This window comes from Carassius carassius, chromosome 33 (assembly GCF_963082965.1).
Source record: "Carassius carassius chromosome 33, fCarCar2.1, whole genome shotgun sequence".
In the NCBI taxonomy this organism is placed as follows: domain Eukaryota; kingdom Metazoa; phylum Chordata; class Actinopteri; order Cypriniformes; family Cyprinidae; genus Carassius; species Carassius carassius.
The window spans coordinates 14,507,334-14,517,914 of NC_081787.1; positions in this window are offsets into that span (position 1 = coordinate 14,507,334).

Consider the following 10,581-nt stretch of genomic DNA (forward strand, 5'->3'; position numbering starts at 1 on the left):
TAACACCGTCGTCGACGATGCTTGAAGTTTTCACCGCTTACAGGCGCCACACTAACCTAAACCTGTAACTCTATCATAATTATTTAAAATAACTATAAAATTCATGCGTGACGCCTATGTAACTGACTAAAACTAATATGTATGCTAAACAAAACATTTGCGGTTGTGAAAAATGAAGTGAATTAATAGATGTCAGAAAATGCTCGCCTCGTGTTTTCTTAAAGAACAACGGGTTATTTAGACGTGACAGAGCGCAGTTCCAGTCGTAGCGCAGTTTCCGGATCAGACCTTAAACACGATGAATGACTGAAACAGTCAAAATCATCCCGTCTCTCACTTAAATGAACGACTTATCAACAGTGGTTTATTGATTGAAATACCGTACAAAGACAACCAAACAATAATGTATACAGTAGTAGAAAAAAAAAAAGCTATTTACAGAGTTGCATTAAAACTTTCACAATAGTTTAGAATACTGGATTTCACTATTAGGTATTTGTTATTCTGATACGCGTTTTCCTGTATAAAAGAGTATGTCTATAACCTTTTCAGGTGAATGTAGTGCAATCTTATGGATCTTAAACGTAATCACGTTACAACGAGGTGACATAGTCCCTCTAGCAAATCCGTCAAAAGTGGACAAAGCAGAAAAATCTCAGCACGCGGTAGATGATAATGCTTACGACCGAAGGGGCGTACGCATAGGTCTACTCTTTAATGTCAAGCGGAAATGTTGAAACGAGTACGACGAGTAAAATGTGAACATCGTCATCGGCTATATGAACAAGAGCTCTAGATGTAGGGGTGATATTTTTATGCTGTAAAATTCCTATGAACAGGCAGTGTATGTTTGACCGCGGTCAGAGAAAACTCTTCATCAGAAAACTGCAAAACAACGTGTCAACAGATCGGTCGACTATCTCTGGTAAAAATAAATAAATAAATAAAATTATTCATGTTTACGAGTCACACATTGACAATTTTTGTCTCATGTGCTCATTACAGCTAAAATCACTGAATTATGAAATGCAAAAGTGTGTATGGCATTTTTCTATAACCGTTACAAAAGTGAGAACATCGTAGTTCTCAAATGTGTTTGTATTACAACGGTAGCCCATCTAACAAATCTGTCAGAAGTGGAAAAGCAAAGATGTTTAGCACATACACACGTACACCAGAGATGTTGCTTTATTTGAATCAAAGAAGGTGGCCGTAGGAACTGATAACAATCTTTAATGTCGTCGTGTTGTGTTTTGTCAAAATAATAAAAAAGTTTGGGCAAATGTTTAATAATTGTTCTTAAATGAATAGAATGCGCTCACCCCGCTCTCTTTCCCACGCAAGAGTTAGCATGAACTTACAGGAGTCTTAAAACAGAATGTGAATTGTGTCATCGGCTATCCGAACACGATGACTAAATCTAACGGAGTAATAAAAATATCATTTACAAATAAAAAAAAAAACCTAAATTCTATATGCGTTGTAAACGTTAGTTTTCTTGCTATACTGTCTTTCTTAGTGATTTGGTCGCTCGAATACACGAAAGGTTATGGATAAAAAAATGTATCTCAACAAGAGTGTGGAAACTTAAACGAGTGTAACGTTTGATGTTGTAATAGTTTTAAGTGTAAAACAGCTAGACTTCATTTTTGCGTCGATGCTTCATGCGATCACACTTTTTGGACAGACACGAAGTTGCGCTAAAAGAAATATCTCGAAGAGAAAAACTGTAACTTAATTTCTTAATTTTCATTTATTCCTATTACGATGACGAAATGATGAAATTGCGAACGGTCGCCCAAAATCTTGATACGGTTAAATCTCGAGGTGTAAGAAAAATGTCATTTACAAAACATTGTGATTCTTAGATGTGAAACACCCTTGACATGATCTGCTGGCCTGCAAAAATAGTCATAAATGTTTTAGCACGGCTATTTACACCAATAGTATGAGAACTGTATATTGTGTCACTCGCATAGAAAATTAATTACCGTATTATCCGGGTCAAAAGGAAATGATGATAATAGTTGACACATCCTTAGCTCGTACATGTCTTTCATTTTGAAAATCACGGCTGCCGGTGCTTTAATTTTTTTAGTAAACCATTTAACATTACACGATGCCTACAAAATAATCAAAGCGTATGTTTTCTGTTCTAGGTAAGAACATTTACACCTAGTGTCATAGGCCGGGTAAATAATTTGAAAATAGTATTTCTGTCGAATGAGAAAAGTTCAGTCGTACATTTAAAAAAATTTCTGATGTAGAAATTATGTTTCTGCCAAACACATCCAAAGAGAAAGAGTTTTCTACTCGTGTGAGAAAAGCACTCGGGGGCATAAATTATATGAAGAAACAATGCTGGTCATCAGGTTATTTAAAAAAATAAGACGATAGACGGCGTGCCTTGCTTTAGTGAGACACAATGTGTTTAAACACGTTTGAAATTGTAGGTGTAATTATTTTACTGACTTTAAGCAAAATGTATATTTGTTATTTTACAGTACGCATACAATCTACAGGATAGAAGGATGCGGATACAGTAAAATACAACTATAAACTTTAAGAAAAGTTAACTTTCATTACACTAGTGTAAAGCGATCTTACAGTAACTGAAAAGCACTACGTAAAAAGCCCGAAGGCCAAATAACTGATGGAAAACACGTTGGGGGGATACTGCCGGTTAAATATATCGTTTTAAATAAAGAATATAATATGGATAGTAAGGATACTTTTAATATAAAATAGAACTACAGCTGTACAGGCGGTCATTTTTATATTTTAATTTTGCTTTTAAATGGAGGTATTTTGGAACGGTTAAACAGAGGCCCTGCAAATGTCTTTCCTGCTCTGTGTCTGAAAGTACTGTAGATATGTGAAAGGTTTACGACCGTAGCAACGCACATAAATTACATCTCTAGGATGCTTGGGTCCAGAAACCCATCTCTCCTGAACCATCTTTAATGGGTGAATATGATCGAGGGTCTTTCTCTGAAAGAATTCTTCTAAAAGATCAATCAACTTCATCTAAACTTCACAGTCTATGCTGCGACAAACAAATTTAGCATACATTTAAAGCAAAATCAATATTTTTAGCTTTATTTTTAAAACATACAGAAAGACTTTGGCATCATGTTTCATTGTCTGTGTGTGTGTGTGTGTGTGTGTGTGTGTGTCAGTGTGTCCGTGTGAGAGAGGGAGAGGGAGACAGAAAGATGGTATTAAAAACTTTTAAGATCATGCAAAAAATAAGAACTTTAAAGAATCTAAAGTGATTAATGCATAACGCATCTAATATAATATAATTATATATATATGATATGATATAAATAATTATTATATAATATTATATAAAAATCTAAATATTTTAGGTAATATATATCATCATTTTGTTGAATTAAGAAACATTTAAACAGATGTAATGAATTACATCAGATGTAGTGAGGGTACTGATTATTCAAACATTACATTAATGTTAACTTTGAAATAATGTACCCCTCTGGCTTAGATCATGCGGTCTGGAACTCCACCCTCGCCACGCGCGGGGTGTGTGAAGCACCCCCCTCAGGTCTCACATACAGGAGAATACCCCAACTTGGACCTGTGAGATTCTGTTTATGATTTAAACATTTTACTTTTATTTTTTTAAGTCGTATTATTTTATTTTGGGATATTTCATTCATGTTTGGACATCTCTCCCCGGTCTAAAAAAATGTAAGGGATATTTTTTATATGTATCATCAGAAATGTTTATTTTATATACTATGCTATCACATTTAAAATAAGTGATCTTTTTTTTAAGTTATACTTTTTTTGTTTAATGAATTGCTTTATGATGATGATGTCATTATATAATTATTTATTTCCATATTCTTTAACCCCTGGAGTCTGAGTGGGTTTTGGGGTGACTGGAGGTATTTTGCCCTCCCCCAGACATTGGTGTTATAAGTATATGTTGAAGACATGATTAAAAATGTATGATAAATGATTTGGTTTGGTTTAGTAACATGTCTGTTACTGCGATGTGTTTTATAAACATGATGAATACTTGTTTAAAACGTGTGTTCTGGTTTAGTAACACGTTGTCATATATAATTTTATTCATTTATTTTTTCATATTTTTTAAAATAGAGATAAGTCTCTTTTTAACTTGATATGTTCATGCGTATGTCCGCTTGTTTATTTGGTTTATCAGAATACAAAATTGTATAGTGGAATGGATATTATAGTGATATAACACGGTACGTGTGGTTTATGATTAAATGTATAGGGTAGTCACAATTCAGATCGCTTAAAAACTAAATTTAATTAAAAAAATGTACGTGCATGCAGCATTTTAGTGTGTGGTGGTACTGTAGGTGTACGGTTAAACTGAAAAAAGATATGATATAAAGATGGATATAAAAGGTTTTAAATATAATATAGAAAATGTTTTGCAACGATTAATGTGAAATGAATTTAACTGAATTGTGTCAACGACACATCCGGGTTCCTCAATAGACCATATTCTTCATTGTGTTCAATTATATATTTTTTCCCCGATCCTGGTAAAATGTATATTTTTAGTGATGACTAAAACTAATGTAAATGTTTTGTTTTATATTGTTTGCGAATGTATAATGTGTTTATATTCATTAAAAGAAGAAAATAAGACTTGGAGACGAATGAATGTATGAGAGGGAGAGAGAGAGGGGTACAAGAGATGCTAGCCGCGCACCAACCGTAATTCATAGGTGAACCGTCAGAAAACTGTCAAAACACGGTACTCCTGCGTGAGATACGTTAGTTTTAATTAGCAATGGCTTTGAAGATATTGTGATTTTGTAGTAAATTCGGACGAGTGTGCACTGTAGCGTGCAGACGTAGACAGTGGGACACAGAGGGTCAGGATCAAAGCTGATGTGAAAACAGCTTCTTCTGCCCCCTAAAAAAATGGATCTTGTTTTATTTGAAACAGTCGGTTTCGGTATATTTTTTAGAAACGTTTCATTTATAACCTTTTTAAAAGAACACAAAGTTTTTCAACCTTAGTTAAATTGCTTTTAGATTATGTATATTATATAAAAGATAGAATATAAAGAACGGCATGTTTTTCAACTTTAGCATGATAATTAATTATATTATATAAATTATATAAATATTATATAAATTATAGAATGTTTTATATATAAATGTGAAATAACTAAAATGTTTTCAACTTTAGCATGATGATTATTATATTATATAAATTATAGACTGTTTTATATATAAATGTGAAATAACTGAAATGTTTTTCAACCTTAGCATGATAATTATTTATATCATACAAATTATATAATGTTATATATATATATATATATATAAATGTGTAATAACTGAATGTCACATATATGAAATAACTAAAATGTTTTCAACTTTAGCATGATAATTATATTATATAAATTATAGAATGTTTTATATATAAATGTGAGATAACTGAATGTCACATATATGAAATAACTAAAGTGTGTTTTAAACCTTTAATTGTTTTAGTAAATTCTATAATGTTTTATATATAAATTATATAATGTTTTATATATATATATATATATATATATATATATATATATAAATGTGAAATAACTAAAATGTTTTCAAATTTAGCATGATAATTACTATATTATATAAATGATATAATGTTTTTATATATGAATGTGAAATAACTGAAATGTTTTTCAACCTTTAGCATGATAATTAATTATATTATATAAATTATATAAATATTATATAAATTATAGGACGTATATATAAACGTAGAACACACCGATCCCATTTATACACTGCTCAGGAATGTAATGGGAGGGTGGAGAAGCCATATAATCATACACACACACACACACATAACCGTATAACTGGGATAAACTTCAAACAAGCTAACTGACACAAACTTCAAACAGCTTCTGTCAAAACCACATGATCGATGCATCGGGAGGGTTTCCTAAAACCATGATTTAGAACTAACTAGGTCAATAGGGTAAAACTTTCTGTCAAAAACACTTGATCGATGCGTGGGGAGTGTTTCCTTTACCGTTTAAACTAGCCGTCAAAAACTATAATTTAGTACTAACTAGGTCAATAGGGTAAAACTTTCTGTCAAAACCACTTGATCGATGCGTGGGGAGTTTTTCCTTTACCGTTTAAACTAGCCGTCAAAAACTATAATTTTGTACTAACTAAGTCAATAGGGTAAAACTTTCTGTCAAAACCACTTGATCGATGCGTGGGGAGTGTTTCCTTTACCGTTTAAACTAGCCGTCAAAAACTATAATTTTGTACTAACTAAGTCAATAGGGTAAAACTTTCTGTCAAAACCGCATGATCGATGCGTGGGAAACGGTCATAGGTTAGCCCCTGAACTCATTCCGGAAGTTCAACCCATCCATCATAAGGTCACCGGAAGTTCAACCTGTCAAAAGGTCAAAGGTCAAAGTCATAAATCATCATGACATAAGCAGCATCATAATTACTACTACTTGTGCCTCACAGTTAGTGAAGGTCATAACATCAAAACCGGTTGTGATTATGGGCAGGATGTGAAGTACATTTTGAATAAACAACTTGGATACTTGGAGCCAGGGCAAATCCATTCAGGGCTGGGAAGAATTATGTGGCTTATTTTGAATCAGCACTCATAATTGTTTGTACCACAATGATTTGAATGATTTAAATTAAACATTTTGCATGTATTCTGTTACCTGTTTAAAGAACCTGTTAGTGCATGAGATGAGACTCCACCCACAAGAAGTGATGTAATTCATGAAAGTTTGTAACAGGGCCAATACTTTAACATTTTTTGTCTTCCATTAATGTATTTTTTTTCATTTTCATTTCTTGAAAATCTTAAACTTGACAGTGCATGAACTATGCCATCTTGGTAGATGATGCTAAGAAAAGTCTTGCTTTGTTTGTTTGGGTTGAAAGGAGTTTGTCTGTGTGTGCTCTGGGTCCTGTTGGGTCAACAGATTGGATTTGTTTGACTTCTATGCCACCTCAGAAAGCTGAATGTAGTAATTAAACTGTTATCTGGGGTCAGAGCAAAAAGCAACATAGCAAGGTAAAAGACAAAAAACTGAAAATCTCCATATGAAGGATTTCCCACAAAGCTGCTTGTATCAGCACCTCCTAAAACTTCTTTTAATATTGTTTCTTGTAACAGCTGCCTTGGAGCAGCCTTCTAGTTTTGTATCTAGGTTTATAACCATGTGCTCAGTCTTGTACATAAAAGCAACACTGAATACTATGTACAGTACACAGTAGTAGTAACTGGTAAAAATATATTTTTTTAATAAAACATAAACTGATTTCTTTTAACATTTATTTTTGTTTTTTTAATATTTTTTTAAATAAAAAATTGTTCTTATTTGTTTTAAATGAATAAAAAATTTCACCATATGACAAAGTAATTAACAGGTTTTTACTGTAGTGTTGTGAAATACAGTTTATTTTAATGGTTTAAGAACATTTTCTACAGAGATACAGTACGGCATCAAAGCAGTGGTCACAGTTTTGTTTTTCTTCAAAATAAATTCCCTGTCCTGCTTTTACACAAGATTATGCTCCACAGCTTTTCTTCTCAGCTCTCTGCTTCACACATTCATTAAAGACTGCAGGGATAAAAGAAATAAAAAAATAAATAAAAATTCATTTTATGTGGTAAATCTAAATATAATTAAAGCTGCAAGCAGCGATGAACGGGCCCTTGCACCCGGGCTCACCACCAGCGAGTGGCTTTAGTAAAAAGGTGAACGGTGAGAAATATGCATTTAAAGTCATCAATATAAGTGAAATATATCAAAGTATATTCCATATATGTGTCAATCTTCCTGTTGCCAGCAGGCGGTGCTATCATTATAATGGAATATTGGACTTCAGATATGTTCAGGCCAGGACTCTTATCGAACATGTGAAGTTTGGGGAAGATCGAAAATTTTATGCCTGAGTTACAACAACTTCTCTTGCTGTGGCGAGACATCAAATTTTGTCATGGCGCCATGGACACGCCCTTTAACATAAACTGAAGATCTCCACAATTTAGCATTGCACAGGCCTTTAGATTAGACTGACCACAAAAAAGACATTAATGTCAAAATATTTCTAGGAGAAGTTTGTCGCAGCGTAACATATGTCACTTCCTGTTGCCAGCAGGTTGCGCTATGACTATAACTGAATATGGGCATGTAGATCAGTTAAGGGCAGAAGTCTTATCTAACATGTGAAGTTTGGGGCAGATTGAACATTGTATGTCTGAGTTACAGCAACTTCTTTTTTCATGGCGAAACATCGAAATTTGTCAGGCCGCCATGGACACTCCCTTTAACGAAATCTCAAGATCTTCCCAATTTAACTTTGCAAAGGCCTTTAGATTACACTGACCAAGTTTGGTGTTGATCGAATAAATCTCTAGGAGTAGTGTGTTACAAGTACAACCCCTGAAAATGGCAAAGAAAATTCAAAATAACCGACTTCCTGTTCGAGGTGCACTCCGTTGAAAGTGTATAGGTGGCGCTATTGAGCCATTTTGCTACACTTTTTTTACACATTTTTATTTTGCTGGAATATTGGCCTTCAGATGTGTTCAGCCCAGGACTGTTATGACACATGGGAAGTTTGGGGAGGATCGGACAATCTTTTATTCCCATGGCGAGACATCGAACTTCGTCACGGCGCCATGGACACACCTTTTAACGACAACTCAAGATCCTCACACTATCAGTGCCCGGGCCCTAATGATCTTGGTAAGGCCAAGGCTATTTGCCTGACGCTGTATAGTTTACCTTTTATCCCATCCAATCGCTGTCAGATTCTTCAGCAAAGATTTTGTCTGGTGATTGAATTTTGTTGTTTATACCTCTCTTCTGTCTCAGTGAATGCAGGTGATGCGCTATCACAACTCACCCTTCACACATATTTAATTAGCTCAGCACATGATTAGGTGGTATTTTTAATTCACACATCCGTCCAATAAGCCCCTTTTCCCTGTGTCAGGAAGATGAACGAGGCTAACTGGGATGCTTCTTCACAATTATTCAGTTTTCATTTAAAAAAAAATAGCTGGCAAGAATGAAACATGGGATTTTAATTATGTCGAGAGGCTAACACAGTGTTTATGTAAAGAATAAGAATAAATAAATAAAGGGACATGAACATTTTAGTTGAAATTATATATGGGAGAAGACTCCGGCATGAACAGGGCTAAATACAGGTTAAACAGGGTCCAACATGTCTTGTGATCAGATCACTCAGATTATAATTAGATGCACTCATGATACACAGGTGCCCACATTCCATAGAATTAAAGGAATAGTTCACACAATTAAAATAAAGTTTTTGTAATGCAAAATTTCTGTAAATCTGTTCTAATGAAGAAACAAACTCATGGATGGCTTGAGGGTGTGTAAAAAAATCAACGACTGCATTAAAAAAGAAAAAAATATATAGACCTATCAACATGCATGCATGGTGTGCAGGAAATTTAAGTTTAAAGTTTGACAAAAATAATCTTACTCAAAATCTCATGTTTAATTAAACATTTTCAAAATGAGATTAAAAAAAAATGATTTTACCTAAAAGCACCTGTTACAGAGGCAAACATGCAGTAATTAAATTGTGAAATGAAAAAAAAAAACAGTAATAGCATTACAAAGTTTTCAGAGAACACAAAAAAGCTTTCCAAACTGTTGACTGAGTTTCACATTTTTACAATGCCACATCATCTTTAAAGAAAGAATTTAAGATTTCCCTTTGTACTATTTTACACAGGGTCGGTCTGAAAAAGGACAATTAGATCCTCATATGTTTAACATGAGAGCAATTTGAGACATCAAAATGCAGATGGCAGAGCTTTCGCTAGGAATATGAAGCACTTAAGGGTGTGAGAAATTTAGAGCTTAGCTTAGATGAGTTACAGCTCAAAGGCGTCTGACTTAAATATGATAGATGGAGCATGCAGATACCGAATTACAAATTCCACCTCAGGAATTTAGAGTAACATAACTGCTAATGGCCAAGTTTGTTGTTTCTTGTTTGTGTATGCTAATTTAGTATAATAATAATGACCTCATACTTTTTAGCTATTATTTCATGCCCAAATTATGCAATGTTTAATAATTTGTATAAGTAAATTATGCTCTGTATAAGTAAAGCACAAAAATCCATCATCAAATGCAAAGTGAATTAATTCGACTGAATTGCATGAAATATAAATTAACCACGAGAACCTGCTGAGGAAATGACAGTTTGATGCGAGTATATATTTGAAAGAGAGTGCCTATTTCTTTGAAGAATAATTTTGCTACAATCCCCACTGAGACTTCCCAAAGGCAAACAATATTTTAATTAGTTTAGCCAAGGAAAATATTTTTCCAAAAGCCTCAACTGGTATTTCAAAGCTCACAAAGGAGTGTGCAAAATGATTCCTGAATACCACAAAGCTCACAATTATTCTTCTATTAGTGTAGCTAGCTCAATCTTTATTGAAATTTGGCCCATTTCTTAGGTAGCTGCTAAATTCCCCAATACAAATTATTCACAATTCCTTGACAGCTGCAATATAATTTAGATTTC